This window comes from Camelus dromedarius, chromosome 8 (genome assembly GCF_036321535.1).
Source record: "Camelus dromedarius isolate mCamDro1 chromosome 8, mCamDro1.pat, whole genome shotgun sequence".
Lineage (NCBI taxonomy): Eukaryota > Metazoa > Chordata > Mammalia > Artiodactyla > Camelidae > Camelus > Camelus dromedarius.
Window position 1 is genome coordinate 41,565,964 of NC_087443.1, and position 15,313 is coordinate 41,581,276.

The 15,313-nt window shown below is 44.7% G+C and overlaps 1 protein-coding gene across 4 annotated transcripts in view; it reads left to right on the plus strand.

Annotated features, from left to right (window-relative positions):
* Nucleotides 1-408: 408 nt before the first annotated feature.
* SLC16A9 (solute carrier family 16 member 9) overlaps nucleotides 409-15,313 on the plus strand; it is a 58,617-nt gene continuing 43,712 nt past the window's right edge. The window contains exon 1 of one of the 4 annotated variants that reach the window (XM_064488156.1): nucleotides 409-741. The gene's annotated coding sequence lies outside the window, so the exon portion shown is untranslated. Of the gene's footprint in view, nucleotides 742-13,372; nucleotides 13,455-13,603; nucleotides 13,885-15,313 lie in introns of those variants that run through there. The other 3 variants (XM_031461290.2, XM_064488157.1, XM_010985770.3) reach the window with 3 other exon arrangements.

Sequence of the window (15,313 nt, forward strand, 5' to 3'; positions counted from 1 at the left end):
GCTCTCTGCGTGGCTATTGTTTGCTGTCGTTCCGGTGAGCAGTCCTTCTAACTGAGCAAGCTGAGGGCAAGTTGCCATGTAGGCCACTCTGGGATCAGCAGCGAGCCCAGACTTATTTATAAACCCAAAGGAAAGGCCCCTGAGCTGCTCTGCCACCTGACCTGGGACCACGGTGAGGGAAGATTAGTGCGAGAGCAGTCCTGGGTGGCCAACTGGGTTTTCGGTCTGAGCCGTTTGCCCTTTCAGCCGGGAGGCGGCTACAGACTGTTTTCTGGAAGGTCAATGTCCCTGGCCTCCTGTCTGAGGTGTGATCTCAAGGTACCGAGACTGACCTTTCGGGTGTTGTTTACAGAGTTAATTATGACTTGCACCGTGGAGATCACTTACTCAGTAAATCTCTACTGAGCACTCACTGCCTATCTGGTAGATTTGCAGGCACTGGACAATCCCGTGGTCCCCGTCCTCATGGAGCTTGCCCTCTGTTGGGGGAGGCAGACAATAAACTGATAAACACATGAGGATTTCAGACAGTACCAAGTGCTGTGGGGAAAATACAGCGGGGCAATGAGACAGGGTTTATGTGGGGGAGGGGGAGCATATTGCAGCTAGAAGGAGCTGAGGAATTTTCCTGAGAAAGTGACATTGGAGCAGAGGCTGCCCTGATGAGGGGCCAGCCAGGTGGAGACCTGGGGACAAGTGAGGACTTCATATGGGGAGAACAGCAGGTACAAAGGCCCTGAGGTAAGTAGAGCTCAGCAAAACATGAGGAAGGCCAGTGTGACTATAGCTTAGTGAAGAAATGGAAAGTTAACTTTTTAGGATTGATAAAAGTCAGCTTCTACATAACTTCTCTGACATTTGTCCCACAACCTGGATGGTTTAGGGAAAAATTCTCATAGCAGAATAGAGAGAGAATGTGAGACTCTCTGGTGTTCTGTGTCCTCCATAAGGTATGCATCACAACTTACATTAAACAATGACTTCTCTCTCCGGAGGTTGTGATTTTTCCATGATTATTCCAGGCTGATCATGTCTGGCTCCTAACTTGTCACAATGTTGGGCAGCTCCATCGCTTTCCTAGATGAATTACCAAGCTGTGCTTTTAGGATGTCTTTTTAACAACCATAAGCAGAGCTAGAATTGCATGTGCTGCAGTTTACTTTAATAGCAGTCTTATGGAGATATAATTTATATACCATCCAAATAATCTGTTTAAAGTGTACAATTCAATGATTTTTTTTTTAGTATATTTACAGAGTTGTGCAATTATTACCACAATCAATTTTGGAACAATTTCATCACCCTGGAAAGAAGCCCTGTACCCATTAGTCCCCATTAGCAGTTACTTCCCATTTCCCCTTACCGACCCCTCCCTCAACCCATCCCAACCAGCCCTAGGCAATATTAATCTACTTTATTTCTCTATAAATTCACTGAGTTTGGGCATTTCATGTAGAAAGAATCATACAATATACAGCCTTTTGTGCCCAGCTTCCTTGTGGCTAAATAATATTGCATTGTATGAGTATACTGCACTTTATTTATCCATTCATCTGTTAACGGACATTTGCATTGTTTTTACTTTTGTTGATTATGAATAATGCTGCTATGAACACTCATGTACCAATTTTTGCAAGGACATATGTCTTCATTTCTCTTTGGTTTACACTGATTAGTGGAATTATTGGGTCATGTGGTAACTCTTCCTTCAACCTTTTGAGGAACTGCTGGACTATTATACAAAGCCAACACCCCATGTTCATTTGGAAACTATTTTCTCTTGATCTCTAATGGGAAAAGGACACTTTTGTCACCCTGGTAATCCTCAGGATTTCAAACGTTAAACAGGTAGGTTATGAAATAAAGGCTAAAGATGAAACTATTTTCTCTGATTCTCTTGATCTGAGTTTTACAACCTTCATCTGTTTTCTTTAAATCTCTGTTTTATGCTATCTAACAATCATAGCTCATTATTTGGGCTCCTTATTACTCACATCAGCTCAAGAAGTTAATTACCAAAGAAATTCCTCACATTTCCTTCAAGTACCTTAGGTCAGATAATAAAGATTCAAGATAATGTGAGGTATTTTTTCGTTGATGCAAATAAGATTTATTCAATTAATACTCACTGGATACCTACTCTAAGCCAGGCATATTCGAGGTGCTGGATACTTTCTGTGCTGTATTCTACTCTAGGTGGTTCACTTTATTAGTTGTTGTGGTTGGAGGAATATCTTGTAGTATGAATTATTCTTATAGTTTATTTTCCATAAGCAGACCCTTTGCAAACTGAGTTTTTGGCCTCTAGTATTCATGAACTGCAAACTTCTCCTTATAAAATATACTCCTTGGGCCACACTTAAGTGAATCAAACCTCCTGCAGATCATAGTTATCAGCGTGGCAGGAGTTGCATTCGGTATTTCTTTCCCCACCCACAGCAATGTTCATTTCTTGATTTCTTTGGTGGTATCCTGTAACACTGTTGGCTAAAGAACCTGTCGAAAAATAATCTTGACCAGCCAAAGAAAAGTTGAACTAATAGCCTTTCCAAGAATTACATCTAAGTCAGAATCAATCCCTTTAGTTCATTAAAGCCATGGTTGACAGAGGATGGACCCACATTGTAGAAATATTGGGGTGATGTGGGGTCAGGGTGACACCTGAGGACCGATTCTGGTCTACTTGGTTAAAAGGTTAATTTTCAGGCTTTGTTGGTCACTGGACTTTTGTTGATTTCCTGGGCTGGGTATCATACCTGCCTGTCACTATAGGAAGTCTTTTTTTTTTATTGAAGTATAGTCAGTTTACAATGTTGTGTTAATTTCTGGTGTACAGCAGAGTGATTCAGTTGTATGTAATACGTATGTATGTATATATGTATGTGTGTTTTTGTATATATATACATATATATGTTCTTTTTCATTGGAGATTATTACAAGCTACTGAATATAGTTCCCTGTGCTATACAGTAGGACCTTGTTGTTTATCTATTCTGTGTAAAGTATTTTGTATCTGCTAATCCCAAACTCCCAGTTTATCCCTCCCTCCCTATTTCCCCTTTGGTAACCATAAGTTTGTTTTCTATGTCTGTGAGTCTATTTCTGGTCTGTAAATAAGTTCATCTGTTCATTTTTTTTTTAAGATTCCACATATAAGTGATACCATGATATTTGTCTTTCTCTGATTTACTTCACTTAGTATGATAATCTTTAGGTCTATCCATGTTACTGCAAATGGCATTATTTCACTTTTTATGGCTGAGTAGTATTTCATTACACACACACACACACGTATATATGTATATATGTGTATATATACCATAACTTCAGGTTGCTTACAGGAATGCTTCTGACCACTCTCCCTCCCAGTGCATCTTCCAGCGTGGTTTCTAAGAGTGATGGTTTTGAAACACAAATGCAACTGTGTCATCCCACTGTTTAGAATCCTTCAATGGTTCCTTATTGCTTCCTGGAGAAGCCTTCACAGAAAGGCAAGAACTCACATGATCTAACCCACTGTAGAGGACACTTACTGTGTTTTGGCTAGTTGGTATCCCCATTTGCATTTGGAGAGTCCCCTCAAAGTACCTTGTGTTCCCCTGAGATATCATTTACATTGCCCGAGGCCAGTCACACTCTTTCTTCTGGGACTTTGAATCTTGAACAAAATCCTGCAAGGATGCAGAAAACAGTCAGAGCCCATTTATTTCCTGATGAGGCCATGCAATCCCTGTCAACTAGACCTCCAAGTGGACCTGAGACTGCCCTGGTCCTCCATGTATGCTGTCCTGCCAAGAGGTGGGAACTGTTGCTTGCAATCAGAAGCCCTCTTCCTGTTACCTCCCACATTCCCCAGAAACTCTGACCTTTAACCATTTGTAATTATCCATTGTAGTTCCCTAGCCTGGGAGTCTTTCATGCCATTGAGACTTTGCAAACTTTCTTCCCGTCCTAGAATGCCCCCTCTCAACCCAAGCAGCGTTTCTATCTCTGTGTACCCTTAACATAGCATGAGTACTTTGACTGAGGTACTGAGGACATCCCTTTGATTATTTATCTGTCAATCTTCCCTCTTAGATTGCAGGACCCTTTGTTCTCATTTAATGCCTGGCACAACATAAATGATTAAGAATTATTTGATGAATGAATAAATAAGAATTGACAATATAGCTTGTAGTATCTCCATGCATGGAGATTTATATTGTAGACAGCAAGTGAGGCACATTTCCAGAATTCAAGAAAATGGGTTGCAAGTTGTAGGTCATAGAATGAATGTAAAATAGAAGAGACTCACCAGAATGTAAATTACTGATGAGATTAAGGTAAATTCATCAAAGTAGGGATAATGATGGTCACAGAGTCATGTGACAAATACTGAGCATTTATTTTACAAGCTAAGTTGTTGGTTTCTTCTTTTAAAACTAGGTAAGTAATTTTTGAAGATGTACTTTTTAATACTGCTTGGTTAAATAGTGTAGTGATTAAGAGCACAGAATCGCATCGAACAGCCTGAATTTAAATTGCATACCTCTGTTTTTCTTTTCATCTGTAAAGTGGAAGACAGAGTATCTACCTCACAGGGAGATACACATATATGTAAAGTGCTTAGCACAGTGCCTAATGGTTCCGGTCACTCTCCCTTTGCCCCTCTCCCCAGTCCAGTCCAATGTCTGCCTTCTTTGCCCTGCTCTGTGCCCAAGAGGCTGACCCCTTGTGGGCAGCATTTCCTGGGCTCCCTCGGAGCCTGGCTTCTGCCTGGCTTCTGCCTGGCTTTGGCCAAGGGAGTAGGTGGATGCCACCAAGAGATCTGAGAGTAGAGAGAGAGATGGGGGCATTCTCTCCTCCCTCATTTTGGCTCTTGGTCTCTGGCAATAAAATGATATCTCTTCCTGATTCCAGCCCTCTTTGGTTGGTCCCTCCTTTGCAGGTTCTGCTGTCTCAGGCGCTGGTAACACTAGGTCTTCGCTTTGTTAGTTAAAGCCCAGGAACAGTAACCGCACCCGACTGTCTCGTCTGGGCACCTCTTGTTTATTCTTTTAATGCTGTCCACATCACTATAAATGTGCTTTCCCTTAAGATTCCTTCACTTGGCTCTCTGGGATAAGTTCAGTTTCCTGCCTGGAACTTGACAATACATTGTATATATTAATTGCTAAAAATGTGAGCTGTGATTATATTATATTATTAATATGGAAAATTATTAATAGGAAATATCTAAATTAAGTAGATAATTATTACTATTGAATATCATTATTATATTAAAAGACACATGGCTACTGAGTAGACAGCAGGATTCACATACATCTTTAAAATAAAGCACAGGGTCTCAAAACACATTTCACTTCTACAGCTGGTTGTTTTGCCTGTGGCTTGGAGTAACTCCTGAGCACTTTGATGAGAAAGTTTAAGAAGCTCTACAGTGTGGTGAATGGTAGGGTCAGGGATGAGTGTACCTTCCTATGTGACCACAACCGTGAGAGCGGGGATGGATGGGTGGGGGAATTCATTCATCCTCTTACAGTGAGACCACCTGCATCAATTCCAGTCTATGTTCAAACCCTTACAGAACATGTTTGACTTTACATGTATCCCCTCAGGGTATAGTTTTTCTTTATAATTTCTAGTTTCATGGGTTAGGTACCATCTTCTAAATTGCACCAAACAAACCAAAGTTGCAGCGTATTGAATAGATTTAAGGTAACCATATTTTCCAAATAAAAAAATGTTTACTTGCTGAAACCATGGAAGCAAAGTATTTGGACTGCCCACAAATTTTGGACTGAATGGACCCTGAACATAGAGTAGGTCATGCTTCTTCTCCTATGTCATGTAATGAAGACGAGAAGAAACCTAAAATTTATCATTTTGAAGTGAAATATTGTTTGGAGCTGTCCGAAACTTTGTTATGTAATACACGTAAGTCCGACACTTAGGCAGAGACATATTAAAAAAATTGGCACTGTCTCATAAAAAGATTCAGTTCAATGGTCTTACGATTATTTGAAAATAACAGTCATCAATTGCACCTGTAATTTCACAAGAAGTTGGATCCGTGGGTACATTTGAACTGGACAGTCTACCTTTGGGTATAAACGCTTCTCTGGTAATTTATTATCCAGTGTCATATGATCGATCACAAAGGCTGAATTTGTAAGACACACAATTCCATTAAAATGTGGATAATGGTCTTAACAGACACAAGAGGGCAGTTCCTCCTTCTCGTCAGTACTTTTATGGAGGGTCTACTGTGTGCCAAGCGCTATGCTAGAACCTGGGTTAGAGCTGAGAACAAGTACAGGGAGAGGCCACACGGCCCAGCCTACAAGTGTGGCTGGAGCCTGGAATCACATTGCCTGTGTTTCCGCCTGTCTCTGCTGCCTTGGCGCCCTCACTTTGGGTAGCTCATTTAACCTCAGGGGCCTTATTTTCCCATCTATGAAATGGGTAAAAATTAGTATTTGCCCTATGGGATTAAATGAGACGATTCTTATAATGACATTGAATAGAACAGAGCTTGGCAGAGTAAGGCAACTGAAGTTCAATGATGTGTTGTAGCAAAAATATATATATTATTGACAGTTGGATGGAATGCATTCATTCTATCACTTGTTGGATCATTCATTCCTTTATTCCTTCCTTCCTTCATTCACTGAGCAAAAGCTTGTTAAGCAAAATTCTACTCTTGCTGCCACTATGCTCGAGGAAACAGTAAGGAACAGGACAGGTCTGGTACCTGCTCTCAGGAGTGTATAGTTTGGCTATGCACACAGACCATGAGTACATTACAGATGCTGTCAATCCAACACCTGTCCACACACACACACACACACACACAAAGGACAGGTATATTCTATGTGATTTTACATTTCTGATTTCCACTTTCATGGGAATACAGCAGAGTGGTGGGTTAGAGCATGGTTCTCTGTAATGTGGATGACTGGATTTGAACCCCAACCTACCCTTCATTAACTGTATGGTTGGGGGCAAATTATTTAACTTCTCTCTAGTTCATTTTCATCACTGGCAAAACGTGAATGATAATAAAGCACCACTTTTTAGGTTTAGGGTGAGCCTAAGATGAGTTAGTACAAGTGAGAGTGATTTGTCTAAGGTAGATGGGAAGAGCACAGGCTTAGCAATCAGCCAGACCGGGGCCTGAATCTCAATCCATCACTTACTGATGGAGACACTGAGCAAGTAACTTAACTGCTCTGAATTCCAGTTTCCTTGTCTGTAAATGAAGATAATGATATCTAACCACTTGAGACTGCTTTGAGTAGTAAATGAGATAGCATCATTCTTGGCAATTACCAGGCCCTCAAAGAGTAGCATTTATCCCTCTTCCCCTCTTCCCCTAAGATTAAAAACCATGTGAACCAGATAGCATGATGAAAAAAAAAAAAAAATGAGAAAATACGAAACAATATTCTGGGGAATTGCAAGTAAAAAATGATATAGGTTGTCTTTAAGGTCTTTTTTTTATTTTTATTTTTTATTGAGGTGTAGTCAATTTACCGTGTTAGTTTCAGGTATACAGCAAAGCAATTCAGTTATACATATACATACATACATGTACATTTTTTCAGTTTTCTTTTCCATTACAGATCATTACAAGACAATGAATATAGTTCCCTGTGCTATACAGTAGGTCCTTGCTTCTTACCCATTTCACATACAGCAATGTGTATCCATCAACCTCAAACTCCCAATCTATCCCCTGCCCTTTGCCCTCTGGTAACCACAGTTTGTTTTCTATGTCTGTGAGTCTATTTCTGGTTTGTAAATATTCTTGTGCTTCATGTTGTCCCAGAGCCCTCTTAAACTGTCCTCATTTCTTTTCATTCTTTTTTCATTTTTCTGTTCTGTGGTAGTGATTTCTACTACCTTCAAGCTCTTCAACCTCACTGATCTGTTCTTCTGCCTCATTTAGTCTATTTCTGGTTCCTTCTAGTGTGTTATTCATTTCAGTAATTGTATTCTTCAACTCTGTTTGGTTGTTCTTTATGTTTTCTAACTTTCTGATAAAAACTTTGCTCTGTGCATCTATTCTCTTTCCAAGTTCTCTGATCATCTTCACAATCATTACTCTGACCTCTTTCTCAGGTCGATTGCCTATCTTCTCATCACGTATTTCTTCTTCCAGGATTTTATCTTGTGCCTTTGCCTGGAACATATTCCTCTGCCACCTCATTTTGGCTAAATTTCTATTTGTATTTTTATGTAGGTTAGTTACATTTCTTGATCTTGGAGAAGTGGCCTTCTGTATGAGACATCCTATGCGTCCCAGCAGTGCACTCCCCTCTGGTCACCCAAGGGCCAGGGTCCAGCCAGTCCCAGGGTAGAGTCTGGCCTGTGTCTGCAGACTCCTATGGGCTGTGGGATTGTTGTTTTAATTCTGGTGTCTGCCCCCTGGTGGGTGAGGCTCGACTAGAGGCTTGTGCAGGTTTCCTGCTAGGAGGGGTGGGTGCCTGCCCACTCACTGCTGGGTGGAGCTGGGTCCTGGCCCTCTGGTGGGCAGAGCTGTGTCTAGGAGCCTGTCTAGAGGCGGCTGTAGCCTTAGGAGGTCTGCTGGTGGGTGGGGCTGCGTTCCCACCCAGAATGTTGTTTGGCTTGAGGTGTGACAGCACTTAAGCCTACAGGCTGTTGGGTGGTGCTAGGTCTTGGTTCTAAGGACTGAAGGATATCAGCCTCCAGGAAAGCTCATGTAGATGAACATTTCCCAAATGTCCACCAACAGCTTTTATGTCCCCAGGGTGAGCCACAGCCACCCTGTCACCTCCCCAGGAGATCTTCTAAAACCAGCAGGCAGGTCTGGCCCAGATTCCTATGAAATCACTGCCTCTGCCTTTGGTCCCTGGGCATGTGAGATTCTGTGCACTTCCCAAGAGAGTGAAGTCTCTGTTTTCCCCAGTCCTTGGAGCTACTGCAATAAAGCCCCACGGGCCTTCAAAACCAAATGCTCTGGGGGCTCCCCCTCCCAGTGCCGGAGCCCCAGGCTGCGGAGCCTGACGTGGGGCTCAGAACTCTCAGTCCTGTGGGAGGGCCTCTGTGATATAATTTTTCTCCAGCTTGTGGGTCACCCACCCTAGGGGTATGGACCCAGATTATATCATGAGCACACCCCTCCTACCATCCCGCTGTGGTTCCCTCTTTATGTTCCCAGTTGAAGGAGATCTTTGGGGTAAATTCCAATGTTTTTTTAATCGATGGTTGTTTAGCAGTCAGTTGCGGTTTTATTGCGATCATGAGAGGAGGCGAGCTCATGGTCCTACTACTCCGCCATCTTGACTGGAAATCTCCTAACTGACTTAAGGTCATTTTTGACATTTGGAAATTTATCCTTTTCAACAAAACCTCTACAAGCATGAGGGGAAAGGACTTATCAACTTCTTCTATTTTCTGATCTTTTATCTGTTAGAGGGTGAGTGAATGAAATGGAATTAATAGATCTTAAGATCTCTGAGCTAACTGCTATCAAACCCCTAAATTCTATTTTCTTTAGTTTATTTTTATTTCAAAGTGTAGTGTCTATGTAGCTGTGCTGTCATTCATAAACAGGGGAAGGGAGTGGGGTATAGCTCAGTGGTAGAGCGCGTGCTTAGCATGCACAAGGTCCTGGGTTCAATCCCCAGTACCTCCGTTAAAAAAATAATAAAATAATAATAATAATAAATTTAAAAAGAAGGAATATAACATAAATAGGGGAAGAATAAAATGTACAAAAGAGAAGATACCTGCCCTGATGTAATCACCCAGGAGGGCAGTCTGGTCACTCAGGCAGGCACTGGACCAGTACCTCAGAAGCTGTGCAAATGCCCTAACCTGCCTCACCAACTGATGCCTTCCTCCATCCTTCGTGTTTCCAGCTTCCTCGCTGGGAAGAGGACTGCATTTCTCTTGGTTGTTGTCTAAAAGTTAGAGGCAGCTGATAGCCTGAGAAGGAGGGGACAGTAGACTATTTCACAAGTCACACACTTCTTAACAAATGCTCTGTAATAATAACACAAGGCAAAAGACCAATGCCTTCTTTCAGGGTCTTGCCACAAAACCAGACTCTATACCCCGTAAACGGATTGAGACTCAGAGGCAGAGTTTGGGGAAGATTAGAAAAGAAAAGCTTTATTGCTTTGCCAGGCAAAGGGAGTCACTGCAAGCTCATGCCTTAGAAACTGTGTATCCATCTTGGAGTTGGGGTCTTGAAATTTTATAGAAAACCTGTATGGAACAGAAAAGGTGGTAACAATCAGGGTGCTTTACAGGGTGCTGCTACATCCCCCTTAACCTCCATGAATCTTTCTGGCCTCATGAGGGAACTGCAGAGGGTCAGTCCACTCTTCTGAGATTATCCATCCATTACCTTCCTCCTGGAGCACAGCCTCTGGGTTAAAACTACTGTAAAGTATGTAAGGGAGCAGTTTGGGGGTTATTTAGTACAAAAGCAGTGAGGGAGAGAAAGTAAACTGCAGGATTTCTTAGAAAAAATCAGCAAACAGTTTTAGCATCAGGGAAGTTATTTCGTTTCCTACTCATTCAAGGGCACCATCTCTGTATCAATTTTTCTCTAAATGTTTTCCCTTAGGTCTCTTTCTTCCCAAGGGAGGCTCATTTAAATCCAGTTTATTTCATGACCCACCTTTCCCTCTCACTCCACCTTGTTGAAAGTACACCAACTTCTGAGGCTGTGAGAGACCCGAGGGCAGGGACTGCACGGAACTGCAAAGCCTACAATATTGAACTTCTCTGATCCTCTCCTTATAAGCAGATCTGGCATCTTCACATCACTGGGAATGAAAATTCTGGGTGGTAGGAAGGTCGTTTAAGCCTTCAGGGATTGAGGGATTTAGCAAGTGAGAACCTCTCTCAACTCCAGTTTCATCCTTTGTAAATGGAGATAACAATACTTAACCACTTGAGATTGCTTTGAAAAGTCAACCAGACAGCATCATCTCTGCCAAACCTGCTTCCCTGCTCAGTCCTGGGGTGAGGGTTGAGCAGGAACAGTTCCTGGCTCCTCTGGGTTAAATTTCATCCTTTGGTAAAGTGTCAAGGCTGGACTTGATTCCTGAGTTCTCGTGCATGTCTAAGTGCTCTGCTAGGTGTGACGGAACAGTGAACCTACACAAGGAGGTGGGGGCAATTTTCACATGCCAGCCTGGCGATAATTCCCTAAGCTAAGTGGCCAGTTCCCCCAGAGCCAGCTTTCAGTCTCCCTAAATTCTCCAGGCTGCATTCTGCCCACTTTATTCATTACATTATGAGCCTGGACTTCCAGTCATTTGAGTTTTTGACCCCTGGGATTCAGTCCTACACTAAAGTTGGAACCATGCTGTGTATAAAAATGAGTTAATTTTCAGTTCTTAGTTGACAGGCGTAAACTGGCCTGAGCAGACATGGGAATGCTGGTCATAAGTTCTTGTTAAAAGAAATCTGGGAAAACTTGGTAGAGAACAGGGAGGGACATGGCAACTTCAGAAACCAATTGGTGAACGCAGAAATATTTTTCAAGCAGGGTTTCCTTGTCTCCCAAATATAATTTCATATACATTGACTGGTTCAACCTACAATCAAGATGACATTTGCTCTGGTGGTTAGGGATTATTTGAATAAAGAAAAACTTTCTAAAACTATCTTTTATTGAAACATATAGAGAAATGTACATAAATTATCAGTGTACAGGTCAATACATTATTTCAAAGTAAACTACACTTGAGTGACCGCAAACCAGGTCAAAAGTTCAAAAAATAGAAGAGGGTAAAAAGCCCCTATTTTATCTCCTCTCCTCAAAAATACACTTTTGATGGATGGTGTTGACAGCATCACTGCTTCATTTTCCCTTCCAGAAACTATTCCTGGGACCACCTCCCTCTGATTGTTACTGTTACTTAATTTTCCCCCTTAATTTTTCTCCCTCTTAGGAGAAAACAAAAGAATATCAACGAGCACTGGCCATTCTCTTCCCCATAACCCGAATGAAAGTCAGTCAATTGCATGGAAAGCAATGACATGAGGCAAAAAAAGATGAACTGCTGTTTTCCTTTCTGTAAGAAAACCTGCCAGTGTGGCCAGGGTATGCAGGTTTTTTTGACTTCTCATCTCACACAGACTTCTGGATGCAGGCAAGATTAGACACCCAGGCTCAGTAAGCTTATGCAGCTTCATGTGGACTTCAGAAACCAACCCTTTGTAAGATGTAGGGTCTTTGAGGTTCAGTATATAAAGGGAATTCTCCTCCCTGTGATGGATGGTCCCAGCCCTCTTTGAGAAGACAGTATAAGGTATGGTGCCCCTTTCCCAGACTACTTATGTACACAGGAACACAAAAAGTGTCCATCACTTTGGGGGCGTTGCCACACCCAGTAAGCCCCAGGTACCTACCCATGGACTGTCGCCAGTCTGCTGCAGTGACTGTGAGCATCTCAGAGCCCACGCCCATTTCCTTTCAGCCAAAGACAGAAGGAGTGTACTGTGAGTGCAGCCCACCTGCCACACAGACCGAACGTCCGTAGATACAGCCTCTCTCCCTCAGCACACTATGTGCACTGCGGAGAAGCCCTCCTTTTCCATAGAGCTGTCACAAAGCACAGCACTTGGCATTCTCACTCCTCACTGCCCTGAAGTACCGACTCCACAAAGTCCTGGTGCCCTGTGCTCTGGGACTACTGCCAGCTGGGTATGCAGCTTCGGCCAGGAGGGCGCCCAGCGGCCCTGGAGCCTGGGAGACCAGCGAGCACTCGGCGCTCGTCTCTAGACCCGGGCTCCCCTCAAACGCGCATGGTCCTGGGAGGGCGAGGGCGGGCGCGGGCGCGCGGTGGGCGGCAGGGGCGCAGGGGCGTCCGGGGACGCGCGCGTGTGCGCACCCACAGGGCGCCTGGCCGGCGGGGTCCAGCTCTCCCGCGGCCTTGGTGGCTCCGGGCCGGGCCCGGGCCGCGGCCCCCGCAGTGCCCTCCCTCTGCCTGGCCGCCCTGGCCCGGCCCGGAGCCGCGAGAGCAGGAGCAGCGCCCCTACTGCCCGCTTTTCCACCTCCATCTCCTCGGCCGCCGCCTCCTTCCCCCAGCTACCCGCGCAGTCACAACCGGTTTAGACTGGCCAGAGTGCCCCGCAAAGAAGAGTGAGAGTGGGGAAAACACGGGGACTAACTTCCCGAGGAGGAGGAGGAGAACGAGAAGGTGGAGCCCAGAGGAGGGCCGGCTCCCTCCCTCCATGTGGCCACCGCCGCCGCTGCCGCGGGGCTCGGCGGGGGCAGAGGGCGGCGGCTGCCGGGGCAGCGCATAGCGGGACCGATTGCCCAATACTCCGGCAGGGGCCGGGGCCGGGGCTGGGCCCCCAAATAAATAGCCGCCCGGCAGGCCCGGAGCTGCAGGGGAGAGCGGCGGCCACGGTCCTCCCCGCACCACCCACCCGGGGCACTGCGCCCTGTGCTGCGTCCCGGAGAGCCCGTCGAGGCGGGTATCCAGGTAAAGGAGCTCGAGGGAAGGGACCCAGTAGTCGGCGGCCAACCGTCCGCCTCGCCTACCGGAGGCGAGAAGTAACTCCTTCGAGTCCGAGCAGTAGGAGAAGGCAGCGGCCACGCTGTCATCGGCGGCCAAGCAGCTCGGAACCAGTTTCTTGTTGGGATGTGCGCCGGGGACTGAAAGAGTGTCATCGGTGCGCTCGCGCCCACCCCGTGATCTACCCCGCTTTGGTGGGGTGCTTCTCCACTGTGGACCAGTTTTCCCAGGGCTTTCAGGGCGGCATTTTGCATGGAGTTGGGAGAGAAAGAAAGGGGGTCCAGGAGGGAGGACGGCACCCTCGAAGTGGACTCAGGGTAGATCTGCCCTGGGAATCCTGAGACATCTTCTGGGACTGCTGGTGGCAGAGCACGTGGGGTGGAGGGAAGCGACCCAGGTGAGCTCCGGTTTCCCAGAGGGCAGCGAGGCCTCCGAGGGCCCTGGTTGGGAGCTAGTGCACCCCGGTGTCACCGGGAGGGTCGGGATGGGGAGCCCTGGGGGCTCCTGGGCTGGGAGGAAAGCAGCGCGCGTGGCGGGCGGGTTCTGCACCGCGGCGCCAGGTTCAGCACCACCGGGTCAGCTCAGGGCGAGCGCAGGAGTCTGAACGGGAACGTGGGAGGACTTGGTGCTTGAGGCTCGTCTGTAGTGCCCTAAGTAACCTATTCTAGCTTCGGCAGCTCCCGGAGGCTTTGGAAAGAGCTGATAGTCGTTTAAAAACTTGGTCATCAAAAGCAGATCAATGCTTCTCAGGATGCCTTGTCTAATCCGGGCCGGGCAATCCATCCCAGAGGTTTAGATAGGATTTACACTCAATATACGTTACTTACATAGTAAGTTATTTAATGTAATTTTTGGGATCAATTTCCTGGGGCACAGTTAGTTTGGGTGTATTTTTTAAATCTTGAATTACCTGGGTACTAGTTCAGATTGCAGGTGGATTTTTGCAACACTCCCCACCCCCACCCCCAAGACTTCCAGTCGTTCCACCAAATGCTGTTAGTTTGTTTATGTCTTAATGGGTTCTTAGATTTGAGTTAACCTTAGCTGTGAGAAGTTGATCTGGCTGGTTCAGAGCACTGAGGAAGCTACAGAAGATTCCAAAGTGAAAAGATCAATTATTTATTATATGATTACACCTTCTGTTAACATGTGAATACATATAACAGGGTAGGTACCCATATTATTGCCAGAAATAAGTTTTTTTTTTTAAAGGCCCCGGTAAGTGGGAATTACATAATAAAATAGTTTAACCTGACATTTTGCAACAACTCGTACTTTTAGCAGCACTGACTGCTTAAGAACATTCTTCTGTTTCTTCTCTTTTTTGTGTAGGCAAGAGAGGTAACAAGGACCCTTGGTGTCTGTGGGATGAATAGAGGGAAGGACAAAAGAGTTGCAGAGGTAGATCAGAAACACTAGGAAATCTTTTCTGACTTCTGATTGTAACTCTGCAAAGATAATGGTGACGGTGTGCATTGGTTGATGTCTGAATCTGTATCAGGGCAGATCACGGTGCTTTGGGGGTGGATCTGGTCATGAAACTAGAGCTAGAGGGTGACAGACAGATGTGGTCAGACTTTAAATCTTTATTTTCTCACTCCAGTCTTTTGAACCCCTACTTTTTGTTGTCTTTTTCTAAAGTGGGCTATCTCTGGAACTTAATTCATACAATGCAATTGAGTATAGAAAGCCTGTGGGAAAATACAAAAGAAAGAATGTCTTGCTTGTATAGGTATAGCTTTTACAAGACAGTGTCACATAGAGACTTTAATTTTAATTAAAAATTGCAAGAATGTGTATATTTAGCTAGTTGGCCTTTACTTTGG